Consider the following 12,483-nt stretch of genomic DNA (forward strand, 5'->3'; position numbering starts at 1 on the left):
ATAGAAAAGGTTTGAAGATAGATAGATAGATAGATAGATAGATAGATAGATAGATAGATAGATAGATAAGGTTTGTAGATAGATAGATAGATAGATAGATAGATAGATAGATAAGGTTTGTAGATAGATAGATAGATAGATAGATAGATAGATAGATAGATAGATAGATAGATAGATAGATAGATAGATAGATAGATAGATAAGGTTTGTAGATAGATAGATAGATAGATAGATAGATAGATAAGGTTTGTAGATAGATAGATAGATAGATAGATAGATAGATAGATAGATAGAAAAGGTTTGAAGATAGATAGATAGATAGATAGATAGATAGATAGATAGATAGATAGATAGATAGATAGATAGATAGATAGATAGAAAAGGTTTGAAGATAGATAGATAGATAGATAGATAGATAGATAGATAGATAGATAAGTTATTAGTTAGACAGAAATAGCTTAAAGCTTAATTGAGTATCAATGGCTTCTAGCAGTTTACATTAAACATAGTTCAAACAGACATGGACTTTTGGTCAATGAAAGTCTATGGGATTTTTATGATTTTTAATATTAATTTTTAAGAAAACCATAACTCAAACCAGTCTGAAAAGATATAGCACACCAAGTCAGAACAGTATGAAGGTCTGACCCGAGTTTGGAGTATGTAGCTTGAACGGTCTAGGAGGAGTTAGAGTTGAAAATTTTTGGGTCAGAAGAATAAGAAGAAGAAGAAGAAGAAGAAGAAGAATAAGTTTAAATAGGATTTCAGTAAGTTGGCTTTCTCAAGCCAACTTAATAATAATAAGTTTAAATAGGATTTCAGTAAGTTGGCTTTCTCAAGCCAACTTAATAATAAGTTTAAATAGGATTTCAGTAAGTTGGCTTTCTCAAGCCAACTTAATAATAAGTTTAAATAGGATTTCAGTAAGTTGGCTTTCTCAAGCCAACTTAATAATAAGTTTAAATAGGATTTCAGTAAGTTGGCTTTCTCAAGCCAACTTAATAATAATTAAAGCTGCAAGCAGCATTTATCGGGGTTCAAGCAGTTAAGGCCTTTAAGCACAAAAGCATCAAAAGTTATTAAGTTTTATTTAGCAAGCATGTAACCACTGACATAAGAGATGGAAAACACCATTTAGAGCCAATACAGGCAATGTACCATAGGAAATGTATGGTTTTAAAGTTTTTTAACAGTTATAACGCCACCTTTGGTCCGATCTCCATAAAATTTGGCATGCTTGTTAACGATGTTATGTCACATATGCTCACCAATTGATGATCGGTTCACAAGCAGCTTTAACTGAGCCTCGAGTCTACAGCGATCTGTCAGACACATTAAAGAGTCACAAAACGGTATTTATTGTTTAAATGTCTCTAAAAAATGACTACATTTGAAAGGTGAGACTTTGTTTCATATCAAAAGTACTTGTCTGTCAGCGCGCAGTCTTTTCTCTGATCCGCAATGTATTTTTCGCTGCGTCAGAACTTGGTGTGGTGTGAGAGTGGCGTCGCTTGTCAGACATAGCAACAGTAACTAAAGTGGGCGGGTCTTTGCGAACTGTCATTGACAGTATGGACGGGGATTCGCCAGTCCCAATTCAAAACAAATTTCATCACAATCCATCATTGTTCGTTTCAAACATGTGAGAGCATCAAAATGATCCATGTGTGAAATTGATTGGATTAAATTTTTTTTTTTTGTCAGTTCCTATCATAATTTTTACATTTTGGCGTTATTGTTTAGCTATTTACCTATGTTTTCAAATTTCCTTAGTTTTTTTGTTGTTGTCGTCTCGATCGGACTAACGGCTTTGAAGATAACCACAATTTTTTAAAGCTCTAAATGACACTTACAAAAACCATAAGGCGAAACCTGGCATGTTTGGTATTGTTGGACTCGGCAAGGATTCTTAGGAGGTCACTCCTGTGAAAAAAACATGGGCTTGAAACTTCTAAGGCTCCTTCAAGGCATTGTGCCAATGACGTATATTGAGTTTTTTGAGATACACCAATGTTCTCATAGACTATCATGGCACCCTGGACAAAGACACTAGCCGCGTTTCAACTGTCGGGCCAGGGCCGGGCCGTGCTAGTGCGTGCCAGGGGCAGTCGCGTTTCCACTGTCACTTCCGGGGCTTGATCGGGGCTTACTCTGGGCCAACGGCCAGGATTTCTGGCTCATCGAATACCTTGGGCCAGCTCTGGCTAGAGGCGTGGTCAAGGTAAAAGGCGGAGTTTATCGGTGTTAGGGAAAGTTATGGTCTGCGGCAAGATGCACATTTTACTTTTTTATATCGCGAAAAATAAACGCTGCTCGAAATGGAGAATCGCCTGTACTGGTCTGTCGAAGATACCAAAGCTCTTCTGAGCATTTGGGCGGAAGAAAGGGTACAACGTCAATTTGACGGCGTGTGCAGAAACGAGGACGTTATAAAATACATCGTTGCTGAACTTGCTAAGCTAAGCATTCAGCGAACAATGCTTCAAGTAAAAATAAAAATAAAAAAGTTGCGGGCGCAGTACAAGGCGATTAAAACGCACAATGTACAAAGCGGTGCCCAGAGAAGGAACTTTCCATGGTTCGACTTGATGGACGGTGTGCTGGGTCACCGTCCCTCTGTTAGTGGAGGGACAAGTCGGGACACTATGGCAGCCGCGGACGGTGAGTTAATACATGCTATCTTCATAAATTCTAAGTTTTCTAACTTCCTAAGAAAACAAATAAAATATTGCATAAGTGGCTCATATGCGTGTTTATGTTTTGTGTGGTAGAATAGTCATCCCAGAGTGCTTTATTTGACTCAGAGGTGGAGCAGGGACCGTCTACTACACTTGTATGACGTTTGACGTTTGATCCAGGAAGGCGTGTTAAGGGCGGGGTTTAGGGCAGCGCTGCAGGGCTAATGGCCCGGCAGTGGAAACGCAAGCCCGGTGCTTGAGGCCCGAGGCCACTGGCCCGGCTCGGCTCGCTGTTAGCCCTAGCCCGGACCTGGCCCGACAGTGGAAACGCGGCTACTGCGTGCCAATTTTCAGTAGACTAACGGTTGGGTGCGCTTATAGCTATTTGCATGATTTTTTTCACTGTTATAGCGCCACCAAGGGGCCAATTGTCACCATTTTTTTCATGTCAACTCAGATTGAGCTTATGAACATGTGTCCCAAGTTTAGCGAAAATATCTCTTTTCGCTCAAAAGTTAAAACCATTTTATAGCGCCACCAAGTGGCCAATTGTCGTGATTTTTTTCACGTGACCTCAGAATGAGCTCATGAACATGTGTCCCAAGTTTTGCGAAAATATCTCTTTCCGTTCACAAGTTATAACCATTTTATAGCGCCACCAAGTGGCCAATTGTCGTGATTTTTTTCACATGATCTCAGACTGAGCTCAGGAAGATGTATCCCAAATTTAGCAAAAAAATCTCTTTCCGTTCACAATTTATAACCGTTTTAGTAAAAGTGGCCCTGCTGCCATCAAATATTTTGGTTCCCCTTATCGACCGTTAATTGAAATTTTGAATTGTTTGGATGATTATTGATTGTCAGACTCCAGAGAATATTCTTGCAGTGGTTTGGTTCCGATCGGGCGAAAAACCTAGGAGAAGTTCGCAAAAATAGGTTTTTCAAAAAAATGCAATTTACTCAAAATTGGCGCCGAAGGACAAGCAAATCGGAGATAGCCATTTTGTCCGCCTTGAGCCAAGGATTCCAACGATATAAGACACTTGATCCTGGGACAAACGGTCTAAGAGTTATGAGCAATTTAGTACTTTTGGTTGCTGTAGCGCCACCTATGGGCCAATTGGGGTCATACTCTGATAGGTTGTCCCCAAATTGAGGCCTACCATCTGGCCAGGTTTCACGTCTCTAGGCCTTACGGTTTGTCCTGCACGATGCGTTTTACGAATCCTTACAATTACAATAGGGTTTCAGCATTTCATGCTTGAACCCATAATAATTTTTAATGGCTCGTTCTCAAGGTTGTTTCAGATCAACACCTGCAAGTGACCACTAGGTGTCACCATTAAGACGGGTGTCGGATTGTTTCAAAGCCTCAACACAATATGGCACATTTGCTTCAACTGTTTCATTGTTTCACGAAGCTTCGATCTGCCCACCACTAGCTGAAGACGGATGACAGATGACAGATGATGAACACTTAAGAGGAATCTTCGAGGTAAGTCACAAACTGGTAAGTGTTTGGTTAGAGTCTGTGAGATCACGTAGGGACAAGACCAGACCACAAAGTGAAGGAGAAGTGCCTCTTTATAGTGTGTAGATGATGATGTGCAGGTGCTGATGTAATTTGGTGATCCGGTGATGGCTGATAGTGCGCAGGTGAGAAACAAGAGGGATGCTGGGACGTGTAGTGCCGTTGAGGTGTGTGACCGGTAGGAGAAGCCATGCACATTTATGATCATTCCCAAAACAGTGGTAATGTTGACTGCTCTGATTGGAATTCTAACTTCATTTTCTACTAAATGGTTCATGTTTTTTGTACAACTTTTAGAAGAAAAAAAATTCGAGACCGGAGGTAAGCTGTACCAGATATATTTTATTCTTACAGTTTTAACTGTATGTTACACTGGTTCAGTCCTATACAGAAGAGAACATGACATTTTTCACATTGGTCTGTAGAAAAACAGCGACGGGCCGAATGGAAATGTAATGGACTCTCTGACAGTAGATGGCGCTAATGGATCAGCAGAAATAAAGCTGTTTGGTTGCAACCCAGTCTCATATAAAAATGTACCCTGACTACGTTGGTCCAAAGTGCAAAACGTAGAGGGGTTACAATAATGGCCCTTAAATTGTATGACTGTTACATTTTTTTTGCTTATTCTTTTCCTATTGTTTTCCGTCCGAGTCACGTGACTTTCAAGATTCCGGCTGTGAGAACAAAAAACATGGCGGACATTTCTTTCATTTTTAGTGAAAAAATCTATATTTTGAGTTAGTTTCTGCATAAAAATAAGTTTTGATTACATTTCTAGCGAGAAATATATATTTTATTTTCATAATATTCACTCAGTGAATGTACATAATCACTCGCTTGCTCGTTGTTGCGAATATTTTTCAGATCTCGCCAGAATAATGTGAAACTGAAACGTTTTGGTTGCTATATATATGGACGCTGCTATCGCCATATTTTGAGTTAGTTTCTGAATAAAAATAAGTTTTGATTACATTTCTAGCGAGAAATATATATTTTATTTTCATAATATTCACTCAGTGAATGTACAATATCACTCGCTTGCTTGTTGTTGCGAATATTTTTCAGATCTCGGCAGAAAATTTAATGTGAAACTGAAACGTTTTGGTTTCTATATATGGACGCTGCTATCGCCATATTTTGAGTTAGTTTCTGCATAAAAATAAGTTTTGATTACATTTCTAGCGAGAAATATATATTTTATTTTCATAATATTCACTCAGTGAATGTACATAATCACTCGCTTGCTCGTTGTTGCGAATATTTTTCAGATCTCGCCAGAATAATGTGAAACTGAAACGTTTTGGTTGCTATATATATGGACGCTGCTATCGCCATATTTTGAGTTAGTTTCTGCATAAAAATAAGTTTACATTTCTAGAGAGAAATATATATTTTATTTTCATAATATTCACTCAGTGAATGTACATAATCACTCGCTTGCTCGTTGTTGCGAAGATTTTTTAGATCTCGCCAGAATAATGTGAAACTGAAACGTTTTGGTTGAGTCACGTGACTTCAAGAAGGATGGGGATCAAGTTCACAGTAGGTGGCGGTAATGCGCTATCTATCTATCTATCTATCTATCTATCTATCTATCTATCTATCTATCTATCTATGTGTGAAGGAGAGAGATGATCTGTCAAGCTTTTACAAACACAGCATGTGTTCTCTGGTTTGCTACAAAGTGGGAGTCTTTCAGGCATTTGAAATTTTTTTTTTATATACTCTATAACAACATAAACATATATTATGGAACAAAACAATGGGATTGAACATTTCCTTAATTCTTGGTGTTCTCCTCCGTCACCCACTGTGTCGGCCAAGTTTTCCCACTGTAATTAAAAGAGATTGTTATTAATTTAGGTCTTTACATCAGCCATGAATTAAATTCAAAACAAACATGACAAGGTTAAGGGCAATGAGGAGCAGCAAGCCATCCCTTCATTCAGTAGGTTTATAAACTTACAGTAACCTGATAATAGTCAATTGCCTGCCTATGGTAATATTTTGGTTAAGGTTTGAATATGCATTACCTACGGTGTAGCCATTTATTTGAAATCATATACCTCTGCTCTGAAGGTATCCATTGTAAAAGACCTCTGCAATTTGCTGCACAATAATAGTCTTGAAAATGTAGTCATGAAAGACCTCTCAAGTCTTTGGACTTTTTGTAAATGCCTTTAACCAATGTGTGTTACTTTATGTCAACACAATGTCAACATCTAATCAAAATTCAATGTAAAGAAAAAGGAAATCCTTGCTCAGAATAAATTGGTGATTATGTCCAACATGTCTCTCCATTATGGCAGTCAGGTTTATCTCAAGCGGGAAGGAAGTCGACCGGAAGTTGAAGCCGGCCGCGTGCCACCATCTTGTAGCAGAACTTCACTTGCGTTAGCATTCCATTGACTCCCATTCATTTTGGCGTCACTTTGACAGCGAATAACTTTACATCTGAGGCGTTTAAAGACTCCATTTGTCCATTATTTATTTCTAAAGAAACGCGAAAATTTATAAAAGGCTCCATTACCTTGTATCTTACGTTATGGCCCCGTAGATGCAGTTTTTGTAAAAATAGAAATAAAAATAGAACTCAAAGTACTTTTACAATGTTCATCACTACCACCCTTTTACACACACATTCATACAGCACTGTTTGCAGACAGGCTTTGGAGATTGGATTCCCACGTATTCACACACCCAATGACACACTGGGGGGAAAGTGTGGGTTCAGTGTCTTGCCCAAGGACACTTCGACACACTGAGCCACAGCCGCCCACAAATACAAGCCAAGGCTATTACTTTAAGTTTTGAAGTACTAAGAATTAGGCTATTCCAATCAAAACTATGATAAATTGTACATACCAGAGTGAACAGGGCTCCCATTCCACTAACTTCATTTGGATCCCCTGTAAAAACATCAAAGTTGGGGGGTTAAGGGGTTTCCAGTTGGGGTGCTGCAATTCCACCGAGTACAGAGTACATCTAATGGCGCTTTTCCACTGCATGGTACGGCTCGGTTCGGCTCGGCACGGTTCGACTCGGCGCGGAGCGGTTCGGCTCGCTTCGCTTTTCCACTGCGTGGTACGACTCGACTCGGTACGGCACGGTTCGGTTTGTTTTAGCTCGGTTGCTTTTCCACTGCAGTTAGTACCGCTTCAAAGTGGGTGGGTCTGATCGTTATAGTTGCCGTCTCTAATGCCATGACATCATCATATTAAAAGCAAATTTTTCATTCCGTGTTTCCCCATCCGCTCCTCCGCAACCAACGAGAGGAACGTCTGCACCTCGTCCACTGACCACGATTCAGCCATTTCTTTTTTTGAAGTTTATACTCTTTTTTTGCAGCAAATACTTTTAAAACAGGCGCTACAGTGTTGGCTGTTGTCTACTGGCTATTTAAATCTAGCGGGTTTAGTCACACGGGTTTCACGTCACATTTTAGTATCGGTACAGTACGCTTGGAACCTCAACAGAGGTGGTACCATTTAAAGCGAGCCGAAGCGAGCCGTACCGTACCGTACCATGCAGTGGAAATGCACCATAAGTGAGCCGTATCGAACCGAGCCGTACCGCATGCAGTGGAAAAGCGCCATAAGACTTTTAATTATTGTAAAGCTAACCTTCTGCATTTTGCAGCGGATCACCCTCTTCACTGGGTAGTAAGGTTCCCCTTCTAGGATTCCATGGTTACAATCTGAAAGAGCAAAAAAAGTACATGAGTTTGACCTCATACATCATCAATGTATTAAAAAATTATTTTGACAGGCAACACATGATATATTTATGACCTAAGTATATCTGGCTAAGGCAAAAGAATCACTGTATTTGAAGTCTGATTTGAAATGGTGAAATGTAAATCTAGGAAAGCTTTATAACCTTTGGGTGATTGTATACCCCTCAGTTTTTTCCTTTTAGACATGTCTGAGGCTGCAGAATTCTTCTGCTTCTTTTTGTTGTTTGCAGACTTATATCTGTTGAGATTAAGGAAATGTATCTGTGAAGAGCTGTTATTACAATGAATACTGGTACCTTTATTCCAATAACAAATATATAATGTCACATTACAATTGGAAAGATATTTGCAGGGCACTCATTGAAATACATGGAAATTGTTTAACCATATGCTGTATGGTCACTTATTCACTCTACCAAGGGTTATAGACTACAATATGTACAAACAGGTGATCAATTGAAGGAAAAGCCTGGAAGATAAGGGGAAAAACAATGAATGTAGTTCCTCCTACACATATCACCTTTGTCCTGTAATTTTAATATTGATGGGAGATGTGTCTTCCAGACTGATAATGCTTCAATTCACAGGGCACAGGGTCTCACAGAATGATTTACAAAGTATGAAGATTCTGTTAATCTGATTCAATGGGTTTTACAAACCCCAAATCCAATTAAGCTGGGTCAACTGTAAAATGAAAATAAAAACATAATACAACGATTTGCAAATCATTTTCAACCTATATTAAATTGAATACTCTACAAAGACAAGACAAGACAAAGACAAGACATTTAATCTTCAAACTGAAAAACTTTATTGTTTTTTAGCTAATATTAACTCATTTTGAATTTGAGGCCTGAAACATACTCCTAAAAACCTGGGACAGGATCAAGACTGGGAATGTTTGGAACATTCCACAGGTGAACAGGTTCACTGAAAACACGTGAGTTTCATGATTGGGCATAAAAGGGGCATCCCCGGAATTCATTCACAAGCAAGTCATCCTTGGTTGTGAATGACTGAGCCTTCTGGGGATGCTATGTAACGGTGGGAATCACAACTATAAAGGATATTAACATGGGCTCAGGAACACCTTGGAAAACAATTGTCAGTTAACACAGTTTGTCGCTACTACAAGTGCTATGAGTGCTGTCCACATTTAAAATAGTTTTTGGAAATCATGGACGTCGTGTTCCTCGGGATAAAGAGGAAAAGGACCTCCCAGATTGTTATCAGCGCTAAGTTCAAAAGCCATGGGGGTGTGTTAGTGTCCATGTCATACCCATGCTCCATGACATTCAAAATGAGTGTATCTTTGCAAACAAACAATAAAGCTTTTCAGTTTGAACATTAAACATCTTGTCTTTGTTGTATATTCATTGAATATAGGAACATCACTGGAATGGGGGTTTGTATGATCCTCAGGGGCCAAATTTAGACTGAAGTGAATTCTATACAGCTAAGAATGAGGCACCAAACACCTGCAGCAGACTTTGGATGTGCAACAGTGCTCTCCATCATCATCAGTTCCTACATAGATTTAAGCTTTTCTGGTTGCACATTGTGGCTGATACCACCTCAGTAATTCACTTGCCAAAAGTTTTTTTTTGCTTCAACATCTGTCAATCATCCTGTCAGAATTTTGAAACGTTATATTTCCCTTTAGTAATATTTGAAAGTCAAGTTATCCAGACCTACATATTACAGTAGTTACTGGTATAACACCTCAGAAGTCACCTCACACTAATCAGTCACTTGTATTATTTTTTTTCAAATTTAAATACATTTCTTCATTTAGAGTATTATTTCAGTTTAAGAAGGAGAGATAGATTAAATGTTTAACATGCTTACCATGTATATCCTGATTAAACAACATATGAAAAAGAAACACGACTAGCAATTGAATCATGATTTATATGCTATTTGAAAACATCAGCAGAACTTACTGCGTTTCTGCTGAGGTGGTTCTGTGATGGGAAGGATGGGAGGACTGGTGGTGAGCTGGATGGTGGACTGGATGGGAGGAGGACTGGTGGTGGGCTGGATGAGGGACTGGATGGGAGGAGGACTGGTGGTGGGCTGGATGAGGGACTGGATGGGAGGAGGACTGGTGGTGAGCTGGATGGTGGACTGGATGGGAGGAGGACTGGTGGTGGGCTGGATGAGGGACTGGATGGGAGGAGGACTGGGTGGTGGGCTGGATGAGGGACTGGATGGGAGGAGGACTGGTGGTGGGCTGGATGAGGGACTGGATGGGAGGAGGACTGGTGGTGAGCTGGATGGTGGACTGGATGGGAGGAGGACTGGTGGTGGGCTGGATGAGGGACTGGATGGGAGGAGGACTGGGTGGTGGGCTGGATGAGGGACTGGATGGGAGGAGGACTGGTGATGGGCTGGATGGTGGACTGGATGAGGGACCGGATGGGGGAAGGACTGGTGGTGGGCTGGATGGGAGGAGGACTGATGGTGGGCTGGATGAGGGACTGGATGGGAGGAGGACTGGTGGTGGGCTGGATGAGGGACTGGATGGGAGGAGGACTGGTGGTGGGCTGGATGAGGGACTGGATGGGAGGAGGACTGGTGGTGGGCTGGATGGTGGACTGGATGAGGGACCGGATGGGAGGAGGACTGGTGGTGGGCTGGATGGTGGACTGGATGAGGGACCGGATGAGAGGAGGACTGGTGGTGGGCTGGATGGTGGACTGGATGAGGAACCGGATGGGAGGAGGACTGGTGGTGGGCTGGATGGTGGACTGGATGAGGGACTGGATGGGAGGAGGACTGGTGGTGGGCTGGATGGTGGACTGGATGAGGGACCGGATGGGAGGAGGACTGGTGGTGGACTGAATGGTGGACTGGATGGGAGGAGGACTGGTGGTGGACTGGATGGGAGGATGACTTGTGGTGGACTGCTGGTTAGTACAACCTGTACAAATGGTACAAAAAGAGGAAATTATTCACCTCCTGTAATAAGAACAAATGTCCCCTTTTTTCTAGCAGTGACTGTGTTCCATAAGGAAACATCCAGTACATTTGTCTTTGGTATTCTTCTGTCTATAAATGCTGCCCTATGGACTCTATGCTCTCTATAGAACTGAGGCGAGGCTGATTTTGTACTCTGGTGCAAATTGTAGGATCTCATTACCCCATGTGAAGTGGAGATATGTGTTTATAGTTTTTTGAAGTTGAATTGAGCAATGCATCTTGCTGTTGACTCTTTTGCTATGTATGGCAGACAGCTATGTGGCTCACTGACTAGTAAAATAAACTAAGTCTGCAAACAACGGTTATTTTCATAACCTAAAAGATGATGTATGATTATATATATATAAATATATATATATATATATATATATATATATATATATATATATATATATATATATTTATATATACATATATATATATATATATATATATATATATATATATATATATATATATATATATTCAAATGTAAGACTCTGAAAGCAGACCATTTTTTATTAAACAATTATCAAAATTGTTGGTGATTAATTGTATAATTGATTAATAATCTCAAATATCAATTAATTGTCGCAGCTCTAAATGAAAAATCGGTAACACTTTATAATAATGGTCCGTCATTAATAAGCAACTATGCAGGAAGTAATGCAGGACTAATGAGTATTACTACATTAACACTTCAGCTACTACTATTAACTAATATAGAAACAAGCTTAACTAATCAGTAAGTAATATCAAATTTAGGAGATAGTTCATTATTAGGTAATCAATAATTACTTAATGAGATTCGCATAATTAAGAACTAATAGGTAATTATAACAAATTATAAAGAATTACTAATTAAATTAATTACTAATCACAACATTAACGTGTCTGAGACGTTAGCAATTGTCTTTTTTTACTCTCAACGTGGTCATAAAATGCATCACTAAATACTCAAAGGTTACCTAGTCACTCTTCAAGGACTGCTAGTGATCTGGACCATTATTTTCAAGTAAAAAAAATAAGTTTTTCACTTTAAAATAATGGTCCAGATCACTAGTAGTTCCTGCATAGTGACTAGTATGGAGGTAGATTTGTGTCTTTATTATTCAATCAAAAAAAAGGTTGCTTCAATCAAAAAATATATTTTCAATCAAAAAAAACCGTTTCAATCAAAGAAAAAAAGTGTTTGAATGCAAAAATATATTTGAGACTCAAAAAAATGCATTTGAACACTATTTTTTTTTGCTTGAAAATGTTTTTTTTGATAGAAGTGAAGGTTTTTTTGTTTGAAGCAACTTTTTTGATTGAAGTATTGTTGTTTTGTGTTTGGGCCATATTATGGGTAGGACATTTGTGTCTTTATAATTCAATCAAAAAAGAAGTTGCTTCAAACAAACAAAACATATTTTCAATAAAAAAATCACTTCAATCAAAAAATAAACCTTTTCAATCATAGAAAAAATGTTTTTGAATGCAAAAAAATATTTGAGATTCAAAAAATTGCACTTGAACACTTTTTTTTTGATTGAAAATGTTTTCTTTGATTGAAGTAATCTTTTTTGTGTTTG

General features: G+C 39.1%; 1 long non-coding RNA gene across 1 annotated transcript; it reads right to left on the bottom strand.

Moving 5' to 3' along the window:
* Positions 1 to 5,468: 5,468 nt before the first annotated feature.
* Positions 5,469 to 9,995, bottom strand: LOC309476642. The gene is made up of 5 exons (XR_014198304.1): positions 9,892 to 9,995; positions 8,092 to 8,186; positions 7,836 to 7,909; positions 7,078 to 7,121; positions 5,469 to 6,044 (listed from the first exon to the last, which is right to left on the bottom strand). It is a non-coding gene; the product is annotated as an uncharacterized lncRNA (long non-coding RNA).
* Between the last annotated feature and the right edge of the window lie 2,488 nt (positions 9,996 to 12,483).

The sequence above is a fragment of the Leuciscus leuciscus genome (genome assembly GCF_965113295.1).
Source record: "Leuciscus leuciscus genome assembly, chromosome: 15".
NCBI classification, from domain to species: Eukaryota; Metazoa; Chordata; class Actinopteri; order Cypriniformes; family Leuciscidae; genus Leuciscus; species Leuciscus leuciscus.